The following is a 12,657-nucleotide window of genomic DNA, read 5'->3' as shown; positions in this document are numbered from 1 at the left end:
CATGTAGGCCGAAGGGAAGGGTCCGGTACTGCCAGTGGCCACTGGGGGTGGAGAAGGCGGTTTTCGGCTTGGCGGCCTCGGAGAGCGGTACCTGCCAATAGCCCTTGGTTAGGTCTAGGGTGCTGATATACCGGGCCCTTCCTAGCCGGTCCAGCAGTTCGTCCACCCGAGGCATGGGGTACCCGTCGAATTCGGAGACTTCGTTCAGGCGGCGGAAGTCGTTACAAAAGCGGAGGGTGCCATCCGGCTTTGGGACCATCACAATGGGGCTGGACCACGGACTCCGGGATGGTTCTATTACCCCCAACTTTAGCATCTGTTGGACCTCTTCCTCAATAGCCTGCCGACGAGCCTCCGGGACTCGGTAGGGCCGTTGCCTAACGACGACTCCTGGGGGCGTCCGGATATGGTGTTGAAGCACGTTGGTCTGCCCGGGCTGAGAGGAGAACACATCCTGGAACTGACTGACCAGGTGCTGCAGCTCCGTCTTCTGGGCAGCCGAAAGGTGGGGGTTGATATCCACAACCACGGGCTCGGTGAGGCTTAGGGCAGCTACTTGGTCCCGGGTCCCCACCCATTTCTTTAGGAGGTTGACGTGGTAGAGTTGCTCCGCCTGCCGTCGTCCCGGCTGTCTCAGGCGGTAAGTGACCGGTCCAACCCTCTCGACGACCGAGTAGGGCCCCTTCCAGGAGGCCAGAAATTTGCAGGCGGAGCTGGGGACCAGGACCATGACGCGGTCTCCCGGTTGGAACTCCCGTGGCTGGGCTGTCCGGTCATAATGACGTTGCTGCGCTTGTTGGGCCCTGGTGAGGTGTTCCCGGACTAACGGCATCACTCAGTCGATCCGTTCCCTCATTTGCCGGACATGTTCGATGACGGTACGATGCGGGGCCGGCTGCTGCTCCCACGCTTCCCGGGCCACGTCCAAGAGGCCCCGGGGTTGACGGCCAAACAGGAGCTCGAAGGGGGTGAAGCCAGTTGAGGCCTGGGGAACTTCGCGGATCCCGAAGAGCACGTAGGGGATCATGAGGTCCCAATCCCGCTTGTCCTCCGCCGCCACACGTCTGAGCATTTGCTTGAGGGTCTGGTTAAATCTCTCTACGAGGCCATCAGTCTGGGGGTGATAAACAGTGGTCCTCAACTGCTTCACCCGCAGCAGCCGGCAGAGGTCAGCCATTAGCCGGGACATAAAGGGGGTTCCCTGGTCAGTCAGGATCTCTGAAGGGAGGCCGACTCGGCTGGCCAGCAGAAACAGCTCCTGGGCGATGGACTTTGCGGTGGCCTTCCGCAGGGGGACTGCTTCTGGGTACCGGGTGGCATAGTCGACGATGACCAGGATGTGCTCATGCCCTCGGGCAGACTTCGGCAACGGCCCCACTATGTCCATTCCAATCCGCTCGAAGGGCACCTCGATGATAGGCAGCGGGATGAGCGGGCTGGGGGGAGGAGTCCGGGGCGACGTGGCCTGACAGGTCGGGCAGGCCTGGCAGAACCGCTTTACCTCGGCGTCCAGGCCCGGCCAATGGAAACGGTCGCGGATGCGTTGGGCAGTATTGGCTGCCGCGAGGTGTCCTGCCATGGGGTGGGAATGGGCCAGCTCCAGAATGGTCTCGGTCTTGGCACGAGGCACAACTAGTAACTTTTTCTCCTCCCCCCTACGCTGGGCGACACAATACAGCAGGCCATTCTCTACGACAAAATGTGGGAGAGGGTGGGGCCGGGGGAGGACGTCCTCTCCATCCACGACTCGCACCTGGCTCCAACAGTGCTTGAGTCGGTCGTCCTCCCGCTGTTCCTTGGCGAAAGAGCCCCCTCCAGCGGCCTGTTGGTAGACATCATAAAATAGATTAGTAGATTGGGAGGGGGCCTCACCTTCTCTCCCACTGTCGGAGACGAGCAGGGCCGGTCGGCGGCGGGGTCCAGGCGGCCGCCTCGGTCTTTGACGGTTCCCCTTGGGGCTGGCAGGCTGGGTAGCGGCGGACAGCAGCTTCTCGAAGCCGGGCCAATCCCTTCCAAGCAGTACGGCCACCGGCAGGTCCTTCACCAGGCCTACCTCCACTGGCCAGGTGCCTTGGGGGGACGAAATGACCATTTCACGGGCCGGTACTTGACGAGTGTCTCCGTGCACACAGGTAATCGGTAGGAAGTTTTTCCGGCCGCTTCGCGGGGCGCACAGCCGCGCCTGGATGAGGGTGACCGCACTGCCTGAGTCCAACAGGGCCCGGAACCGTCTTCCATCCACCTTCACATCTGCTTCGGGGGCTCCCGCCGGCACCCGTTGGTGAAGGATGCAGCCTGCCAGCCAGGCTCGCGGAGGCGACGGTGGTTCGGCACTTGGCATGGGCTCATCTTGCGGTGGGGGAACCGTCGGCCTGCTGACGGGTCGCGCGGTGCCTTCGAGCGGGCGTCGCTCCTGGACCACCCTCCGGGGGAATGGCGGCAGCCGGTCCCCTGCCCCGCTGGGATGAACGGCATCCGCCAGCTCGATCGCCTCCACTAGTTCCCGGACGTCACGTTGGTCCCTCATGCCGACGGCCTGTCGGTGGGCGCGAGGTAGTGCGCGCAGGAGGCGATCGACCACCACTCGTTCCGCTACCTGTGTTGGTGTGGGGTTTCCTGCCAACAGCCAGTGCTGGGCGAGGCGGCTGAGTTCGGCTGCCTGGGCACGGGCTGGCACCCGGGGCTTGTATTCCCACTCGTGGAACTGCTGGGCGGCACTTACAGGGGAGAGGCCCAGCCTCGCCAGGATCTCTCGCTTCACTTCGACATAACTGTCGGCACTCGTCAGGGGGAGCGAGAAGTAAGCCCTCTGTGCTTCACCGGTGAGTAGGGGTGCCAGCGCACGTGCCCACTCGTCCTCTGGCCATCCCTCTCGGTGAGCAGTGTTTTCGAAGACCTGAAGGAAGGCTTCCACATCGTCATCGGCCGTCATCTTGGGCAACAGACGGGTGGCTTGTGCCCGAGGCTCAGGTAGCGGAACGCGCTGGGCCGCGGCCGCCCGGACGGCGGCGAGTTCATCCTCCGTCCTGCCCAGGCGAGTGGCGAGGTGTTCCGCTATTTGCTGCTGGCGGATGCTAACCTCAGCGAGGCGTTGTAGGACGTCCTCCATCGCGGGGCCGCGCGTGCCGCCTTCCGTGGTGCTGCTGACAGAAAGCAAAAAAAAATTAGGAGTTGGGGCGGTGACCTTGTCGGTGATTCCTCACTGTTCTGCCCGCATTCTCCACCACTGTCACGGGGTGAAGAACCACTCGACAAGAGGTACGTGAAATCAAAAGCCCCGGAGGGTGGGTTTATTGAAAAGTGAAGGGTGCCTGGTGAAGTGTCCTGATCTGCTTTCCGCTGGTTGGTGCTCCCCGTGTGCTCTCCGTGCTCCTCTGTGCCAATCAAGGGGAAAGTGGGTGTCCAGACGTGCTCCAAAGGGTGTGGGCTGTCGGTCACTCGCTGCTTTCTGTGGGGATAGGAGAGAGGGGTTAGTCCAGCTTTGCGTTCTGGTTGAGAACCTCTTCTCAGTGCAACATGTGCTGCTTTTAAATGTGCTGGCTGATGGGGAGCAGCTGTGACCGATCAGCCGGTGACGAGGACGTGCAGGTGTTTTGGTTTGGTTTCCAGGGCGACGCTGATTCCTCTGGGAGTGCTCGTCACAGTATGTACAACAGCAACAAGAATCCTTCACAGAACTTCCAATTGATGAGTCATTAGGAACCAAATTTAAGCCACCATTACCTCCAGCTACAGCCAAAATTGACTATAAACTGCTGGCGCCTCATAATGCTGATGTAGACAATCTGTGTTTTATAAATCAAAAGATTGGTTCTGTAAAAAAAGAGGCAAAAAATTTGAATGATGTGAAACGAACATCATTTAATCCTTCACATCATGTACCAGAGACACAAGTTTAATAAGATATAACCAAATACAGTATCTGATCAGACGTGAAATGGACAGTTCTGGTCTTCTCAAATTTGATGACTGCCCAGAGAACTACTGGGCGTGGAAAGCCTCATTTGTCAATTCAACTAGAGAACTGAATCTAACAGCCAGAGATGAGTTGCATTTGATGGTAAAATGGCTTGGAAAAGATTCCTCTGAACAGGTCAAAAGAATAAGGTGTGTGCATACTTTTAATGCAATAGCACCAATTAGAATAGCTTGGCAGCGTTTAGAGGAGTGCTATGGAGCACCTGAAGTGATTGAAAACGCACTTCTAAAGAAAATTGAGAATCTACCTAAACTGTCAAACAAAGACAACCACAAATTGAGAGAATTAGGGGATATCGTTCTCGAACTGGAATGTGGTAAAGCTGACGGGTATCTTCCAGGCCTGGCTTATCTCGACACTCCACGTGGGGTTAATCCAATAGTAGAAATATTGCCCATAAGCCTTAAGGACAAATGGATTGTCCAGGGGTCCAAATACAAAGAGGATTATGAGGTAGCATTCCCACCCTTTGCCTTTTTTTCAAAGTTTGTGAGAAATCAGGCTAAAATAAGGAATGACCCAAGTTTTTCATTCTCCACTCCTGGTAATCAATCAACATCAAGCAGAGTCGAACCTAACAAATTCAGTGGTAGGAGTTCTGTAACTGTACATCGAACAGAGGTGTCATCACAGACGTATGACCTACAGTCTAAACAGTATCAGAAACTAACTTAAAGTCCAGATAAGCTTTGTCCTATTCATCGCAAGCCTCATCCACTCAAAAAGTGTAGGACCTTTAGAGGGAGACCAATAGAGGACCGTATATCTTTTCTAAAAGAAAATCGTATCTGCTTCAGATGCTGTGACTCTACGAAGCATATTGCAAAAAATTGCAAAGCACCTGTCAAAAGCTCTGACTGTAACAGCGAGAGACATGTTTCTGCTCTGCACTCAGATTCACTATTTCTAACATCAGATAAGCCTGTCAAGGAGAAAGAGCAATGTGGGGAGCAAACTGATATCTCACCTACCTCGGTTACTTCAAAATGCACAGAGATATGTGGTGAGTCTGATCATGCAAGATCATGTTCTAAAATTTGTCTGGTGACAGTGTATCCTACTGGCAAAAGAGAGAAAGTGGTCAGGGTATATGCGGTCTTGGATGAATAAAGTAACAGATCTTTAGCCAAGACAGAGTTTTTCAATCTTTTTGAGATCAAAGCAAGCTTTACACCATACACTATTAAGACATGTGCTGGGGTAAATCAGACTTCTGGACGGAGAGCCACCAACTTTATGGTAGAATCTATAGATGGACTGACAAAACTCTCATTACTAACCTTGATCGAGTGTGATATGCTGCCAGATGACAGGACAGAGATTCCCTCTCCAGATGTTGCACAACATTATCCTCATCTACGGCCAATTCTAAATCAAATCCCGTCTGTTGATCCTGATGCTCCTATCCTTTTACTTTTAGGAAGGGATATTCTGAGGGTGCACAAATTTAGAGAGCAGATAAATGGACCCAATGATGCTCCATATGCTCAGCGACTGGATCTTGGATGGGTGATCGTTGGGGAAGTTTGCCTGGGAACAGCACATCGACCTTTAAGTGTAAATGTCTATCGAACATGTGTGCATAGTAATGGCCGCACATCATATCTCTCCCCTTGCCCAAAACAGATTCAAGTGAAGGAATGTATTGGTGAGATACCAAAGCAGCTTACCATGTCATCAGAATATGATGTAAGATCAGGTGCAATGAAAATGACATAAACTGTTGGCTTTTTGGCTAAACTGTTGCCTGGTGATGTAGTGTTAGCAGACAGAGGCTTTAATATTAAAGACAGTGTGGGAATGATGTGCGCGGAAGTTAAAATTCCTGCATTCACTAAACGCAGATGTCAACTTCATGCTAAGGATGTGGAAGACACACGTGCTTTAGCACACCTTAGGATACATGTAGAAAGGGTAATAGGTAGCTTGCGCAATAAGTACACACTGTTACATAACACCATACCAATTAGTTTGTTGCTTCCCTGTAAGGATGAAGAATTTACCCTTCTTGATAAAATAGTTAATGTTTGTTGTATTCTAATTAACATGTGTCCAAGTGTTGTTGTAAGGCCAGATGAAACAGAAAAGTGTGTATGTTAAATGGTAAAAAGACCCCTGGAGAAATTTGGTGTGTGTGAATGTGTGGTACCCTCCTGATATTGAGCATGTTTGTATTTGGGGTGTGTACCTTCTTTAGAATGAACATGGTATGCTATTTGTACATTAAATACTTCAGATGAAAATGGATGGAAAATGGACAATTTGAACATTAAAAATTTTTTTATACAAAAAAAAAGATCCTGCAAATGTTTTTGTTTCTTGTGCTTCTTGTGTTGAACTACTTTGAAACACTGAATTTCAAGTAACAAGTTTCAAGTAACAGGCTTATACTCTGAGTCAAGTAAAACATTTAAAAAAAACAACTCTTAACTGAGTAGGCCTAAGTGCAATTCTTTCATGAACAACAGCCACTTCTTTACTACTGCTCTTTTTCACTTGGAACATGAGGCTGCATGTCCTTTGAGTGATATTTTGCAACAAGTTCTGGGAGGCACACTTTCTTGAAGAATTCTTGTGCTTTCAGTAGACGAGGTTCCCAGAACTCCTGGTCTGGAAAGACACGCACCACTGTGAAATTGTTTTCGGTCCAAACAACAAGATCACAGTGATTTGATTGGGTGACAAAAATTTGTGTCTGGATCTGTGTGTAGAAGCGATGGTGTCTTTTCAACTGAAGGTTGTCTGATGACAACTGGAGACAAAAAGTCTTTGTCCTTCATGTCCAATGCCTGCTGGATGTTGCAGGACCGATACTTGAAAGGACACTTCACCTCCAGGCAGCCCTTCCCACAGCATTCACACATAGTCAGGCCATCCGGTGACGCTCCGATTTCAGGGAAGCTACTGTTAATTATAAAGCCACACGGTTCAATTTTGAAGTTTGTGTGAGATGCAGCTCTGGATTCAGTGTAGGCCTTTCTAGCATCCCCCTCATGACTGATACCCCATCTGGTTTGGACAGTTGATACTGTGTGCTGTATGTGTGGGTAACACACCTGCGTAAAAACTGTGTGGGATGGCCTCTCCAGAGAGGTGGCATATACTGCATGCATTTTTGATGCTGTAATTCTTCCGCTTCTGTAATCATACCATGCAGATGACAGATGTTGTTGCCTGGTGTACTCTTCTACAGCTACTGACTGCTCGTCAGTCACACTTACAGCATTTATGTGCTTCTCACAGGCCAGCAGGACAGCAGACAGGTCACTTGCATCTATGCTTTCATCATACAGGGATTTTGCCAGGCATGGAGGTAAAGCAGAGGATGGTGCAGCAGCTGTGTGTTGTGTGTATTGGGCATAGTACTTCTCCATCCCTGACAAACCAACAGCCTTGCTATGGTGCAGTAACGTATCAAGAAGCGGTGATAAATCTTCAAGATTACCTGGAGGAGTTTTCAGTTTCTGTGCCCGACTCCTTATGGCTGGTGCTGTGGACTGCATATTTATTCGCTGGTCTAATGTCTTCCTTTGTGCAACTGAGGAGGTATAGTTGATCCTATATCCCACTTCTGGGTGAATCTTGCTTAAGTTACTGGGCAAAACCCAGTATGCTGGCACATCAGTGACAGTCTTTGTGCCACGAATTCGAACTGTTGCCTCCAACTTAAACAAGAGAGCACCTACATGAGAACAGGTCTCAGCTATCCCTGCCATGCAGGTACAATGGGCACACTCCACCTTCCCAGCGCTGCTCACAATGACCCAGGGCTTTAGAGGAGGCTCATTCAATCTCTGTGAGTGCATAACCTGTGTACATACAGAACAACAGTAAATGAAAAGAGCAGTGGGCACAAGTATTATATATATATTTGGGTCCTGTTGCTAATTTCACATAATTTTTTTAAAAAGGTTTTCATTTAATGAAAAAGTAGCCTTATTAAATGAACTATTATTTATAAGCTCTCTTTTTTCCTTCTTGGGCCTGAAATGGAGGAATTTTTGTCAATATTGATAATTAAACAATATCTTGCTAAATGTGCTTTTGTGCTAAAACCATGCCTAGTTTAGGCCCGTCATGGATAAATAATGATGACAATAAAACGATCAATACTATTTAGGGCAGATAGGCTAGATAGTATGCACATTGGGAGGCAGGAAAATTGTCCATCTGAATGGGCAGATAAATCACTGGCTCACTCGATTCTTAAATTATTCGTTCTAAACCTTATTCATTCAAGGAACGAGACACCGTGTTTTTAAAATAAGATAATTTAACGAACACGTTTTTACATTGTTGTATATAATATAGGTCATTTGTGATCGCGCACGCAGGCCTGTATATCACGCACATTAAATATTGTGTAAAGATGTGTGTTTCACTAATCACAGGTAGGTAAGCAAGATGATACTCACCTTTGTACGGACGACGGTGTTTTCACAACTCAGCGATTTGTAGGCTTCCAAGTCATGGACCCAGCCATTTGTGAACTGAACGTGGGCTTCCATAGATTTAAAATTACAAAATTGAGCCTCGGTATAAGCACTCACACCACATACTAAATATACAAAAATATCCGGAAAAGTCAGAGGAGGTAAATCGTCGGGGTCTCGAGTACATTCTCTTGAAGGCACCTCATATGGATCCAGATTTCCGATCAATGCCATCTTTTCCAGGTACCGTTTTCTTGCGTCCGGTAGAAGTTTGTCTCTATATAGTACATTTCGTTCATTTAATCCACTTTTCAACATTGTTTTGATAAATTTCTGTGTGGCCTCACAAAATGGTGGCACCCTCCTGTTTACGTCCCAGAATGCACTGCGCTGTGACGTCGGTTGCCAAGCTCTATAGAGATCAGACAATGAAACGCCTCATGTCACTGCGCAAAACTCTGGATAAAAAACGTGAGATGAAACTTCAGTTCATCGAATTCATGCAAAAGCTCTTTGACAATGACCATGCAGAGCAAGCCCCTCCTGTGGATAAAGAAGAGGAGAGTTGGTACCTTCCCATGTTTGGTGTGTACCACCCACAAAAACCTGACCAAATCAGGGTTGTGTTTGACTCAAGTGCAGAATTTGAAGGAATGTCACTTAACAAGGTGTTACTCAGTGGACCCGATTTAAATAATACACTCCTTGGAGTTCTCATGAGGTTCAGAAAAGAGAGCATTGCAGTGACAGCGGATGTGCAGCAGATGTTTTATTGTTTTATAGTATGTGAAGACCACAGAGATTATTTACACTTTTTGTGGTATGAAGACAACGACCTAGATAAAAGGTTAACTGAGTACAGGATGAAAGTCCATGTATTTGGAAACAGTCCTTCACCTGCTGTGGCGATTTACTGCATGAGACGAGCTGCTCTTCAGGGAGAAAATGAGTATGGCTTCGATGCCAAGCACTTTGTTGTGAGAAATTTTTATGTTGATGATGGGCTGACTGAAGCCGTTAACCTCTTCAAAAACACACAAGAAATGCTTGCAATGTCAAATCTTAGATTACACAAAATCGCATCCAACAGCAAAACCGTCATGGAAGCATTTCCCAAAGAGGATCATGCCAAAGACTTGAAGGACTTAGACCTAGGAGTTGATAATTTGCCTGTTCAACACAGCCTGGGTCTCTCTTGGAACCTAGAGACTGACAGCTTTAACTTTCAAGTGAATCAAGAGGAGAAGCCATTTACAAGAAGGGGCATTCTATCCACAGTGAATAGCATATTCAACCCCCTTGGATTTCTGGCTCCTGTCGTAGTGCGAGGAAAAGCTTTACTCAGAGAACTTTCATCTGAACAGAACGACTGGGAAGGACCTCTTTCAAAAGAAAGACAAGGAGAGTGGAATGAATGGTCTGCCGGTGTGAATGAATCGTTCCGCTGTCTGCCGTACAAAGAAAAGAATTGTGCCTCTTCTCAGATGCTTCCACAGTTGCAATAGGAGCAGTAGCTTACCTTAGGGTAGTAGATGCTGATAACTAATGCCAAGTTGGGTTTGTCATGGGGAAAGCAAAGTTAGCCCCTCGTCCAGCTCACACCATACCTCGTTTAGAATTATGTGCAGCTGTACTAGCAGTGGAAATGTATGTAACGATCAGGGATGAGATAGGAAATAGACTCAGTTCGGTTCTTCACAGACAGTAGGGTAGTCTTAGGATATATCCATAATGTCACAAAGAGATTTTATTTATACGTAGCCAATCGGGTAACTCGAATAAGGAAATCGACACAGCCTGATCAGTGGTTTTATGTGAAAACCAACAACAACCCAGCAGACCTTGCCACTAGAGCTGTGTCAGCGGAATGCTTACAGTACACATGTTGGCTTTCTGGACCACAATTTCTACTTAAGAGCAATGCTCAAGAATTGACTGAGACCTTTGAATTGGTGGAACCTGATGCTGAAATTCGACCAGACGTTTCAGTCCTTGCAACCAAGATTTCTGCAGCTGGGCTAACCTCTCACAGATTTGAGAGGTTCTCCAGCTGTGGAGTTCTTTGTAAGTCAATAGCTCGTCTAATTCATGTTGCAATATCCTATTGTGGAAAAACAGATGACACGCATTGCAAAGGTTGGGATCACTGCACCAAATCTTGCAGCATAAGTGAGTTGATACAAGCCAAGAATACAATCATACGCTGTGTGCAACATGAAACATTTAAGGAAGAGTTTGAGTGCCTTAAAAACGGTGTGGTCCTTGCAAAACGAAGCCTCCTTAAAAAACTAAATCCAATAATTGATGAGGATGGTTTGCTGAGAGTTGGCGGTCGTGTATCTTCTTCAGACCTGTCTCAAAGAGAAAAGCATCCTCTCATTATTCCTCACAAGCACCATGTTGCCATCCTCCTGGTAAGACACTATCATAACCAGGTAGCACACCAGGGTCACCATTTTACTGATGGAGCCATCAGAGCAGCTGGATTTTGGATAATAGGGAGCAAACCTCTCGTTTCTAACAATATTCACAACTGTGTTATCTCCTGCTGGCTCAGAGGGAAATTGCAGATTCAAAGAATGGCAGACTTCAGAACCACCTTTTACTAACATGGGCATTGATGTGTTTGGCCCATGGAGTGTAGTCACACGGCGTACGAGAAGTGGCAGTGCGGATTCAAAACGCTGGGCAGTGATCTTTGTATACATGTCTGTCAGAGCCGTACATATTGAACTAATTGAATCTATGTCGACGGCAAGTTTCATCAATGCATTGCGACGATTTTTCTCCATCCGTGGTCCAGCAAAACTACTTCCCTCTGATAGAGGTACACATTTTGTTGGTGCCTGCAAAGAGTTGAAAATAAATGTGAACGACAAAGAGGTAAACCATTATCTTAAAGATAACGGATGTACATGGGTTTTCAATCCACCCCATGCTTCCCACATGGGGTATCTTGGGAGAGACTCATTGGAGTTGCAAGACGAATTCTGGATGGTATGCTGATTCAAAAACCCACACGTCTCACACATGAGGTTTTGGCAACTCTAATGGTGGAAGTTATGGCAATTGTAAATGCCAGGACTTTGGTACCAGTGTCTACGGACCCAGAAGCATCTGAAATACTTACTCCAGCATTGCTGTTGACACAGAAAAGGCATGCAGTTTCAGCTCCTGAGGGACATTTTGATACAACTAATCTTCACTTGAATCAATGGAAACTTTTTGGAAAAAACAATGATACTTTTTGGAAAAGATGGCGAAGGGAGTACTTGTCGACACTGCAGAATCGGAAAAAGTGGCTTGATGAAAGACCAAATGTGAATATTGGTGGAGTTGTACTTTTGAAAGAAAGTCAGGCACCAAGGAACATCTGGCCTGTTGGAAATATTGTAAAAACCTTTCCAAGTGCAGACAAAATGGTTCGAAAAGTGGAAGTGAAAATTGTTGACCAAGGAACCACTAAATTCTTTCTGAGACCAATCTCAGAAATAGTTGTCCTTTTCTCTCAGAAACTGTAGAGACATTTATCAAAGACTCTGAAAGTAACTCTGTAAAACAACTTTTTGATAATTGATAAATAGTGGCATAATTTTATTATAACATGCGGGGAGTGTGTTGACCATAACATTTTAATGGTATTTTTTATTTTTTATTTTACTATTTTATTCATTTATTGTGAATTATTTCTTCTGGGACTTTTATTTTGAAATAGCGCGATTGCGAATATGTTGTGACATGTTCAGAGTGCAACAGTGAAAGCAAAACATCGCAGCTTAGTTTACGAATGCGATCTTCAAACAGTTAAGCCTTGGAAAACATTTGACTGTAAGTGATTAACAAGTTTATTCTGCTATATTTAAGTTATGATTTTTGATTGTAATAAGTGATTGAACTAGGACCATATTGAAACGAACTTTGTAGAGAATATTTGAAATGAGAGCAAACAGTTGACTATTATCTAACAGTATTATTGTATTTGTTTTTTTGTAATATATATTTACATTCTTTTTTGTATTTCAGTTTTACAGTAAAGAATAACCAAGAAAAGTTACGTCTTGGCACTTTATTCAAAAATGTTCACTATCTGTCTAATGGAGCACAGTGACGTTCTATGAGGGCAGAATAAATGCTCTAAAACTTATGTAACATTACAGTACAGACCAAAAGTTTGGACACATCTTCTCATTCAAAAAGTTTTCTTTATTTTCATGACTATGAAAATTGTAGATTCACACTGAAGGC

The sequence above is a fragment of the Carassius auratus genome, unplaced genomic scaffold (genome assembly GCF_003368295.1).
Source record: "Carassius auratus strain Wakin unplaced genomic scaffold, ASM336829v1 scaf_tig00018251, whole genome shotgun sequence".
NCBI classification, from domain to species: Eukaryota; Metazoa; Chordata; class Actinopteri; order Cypriniformes; family Cyprinidae; genus Carassius; species Carassius auratus.
Note: the sequence above shows the minus strand (reverse complement) of the source record.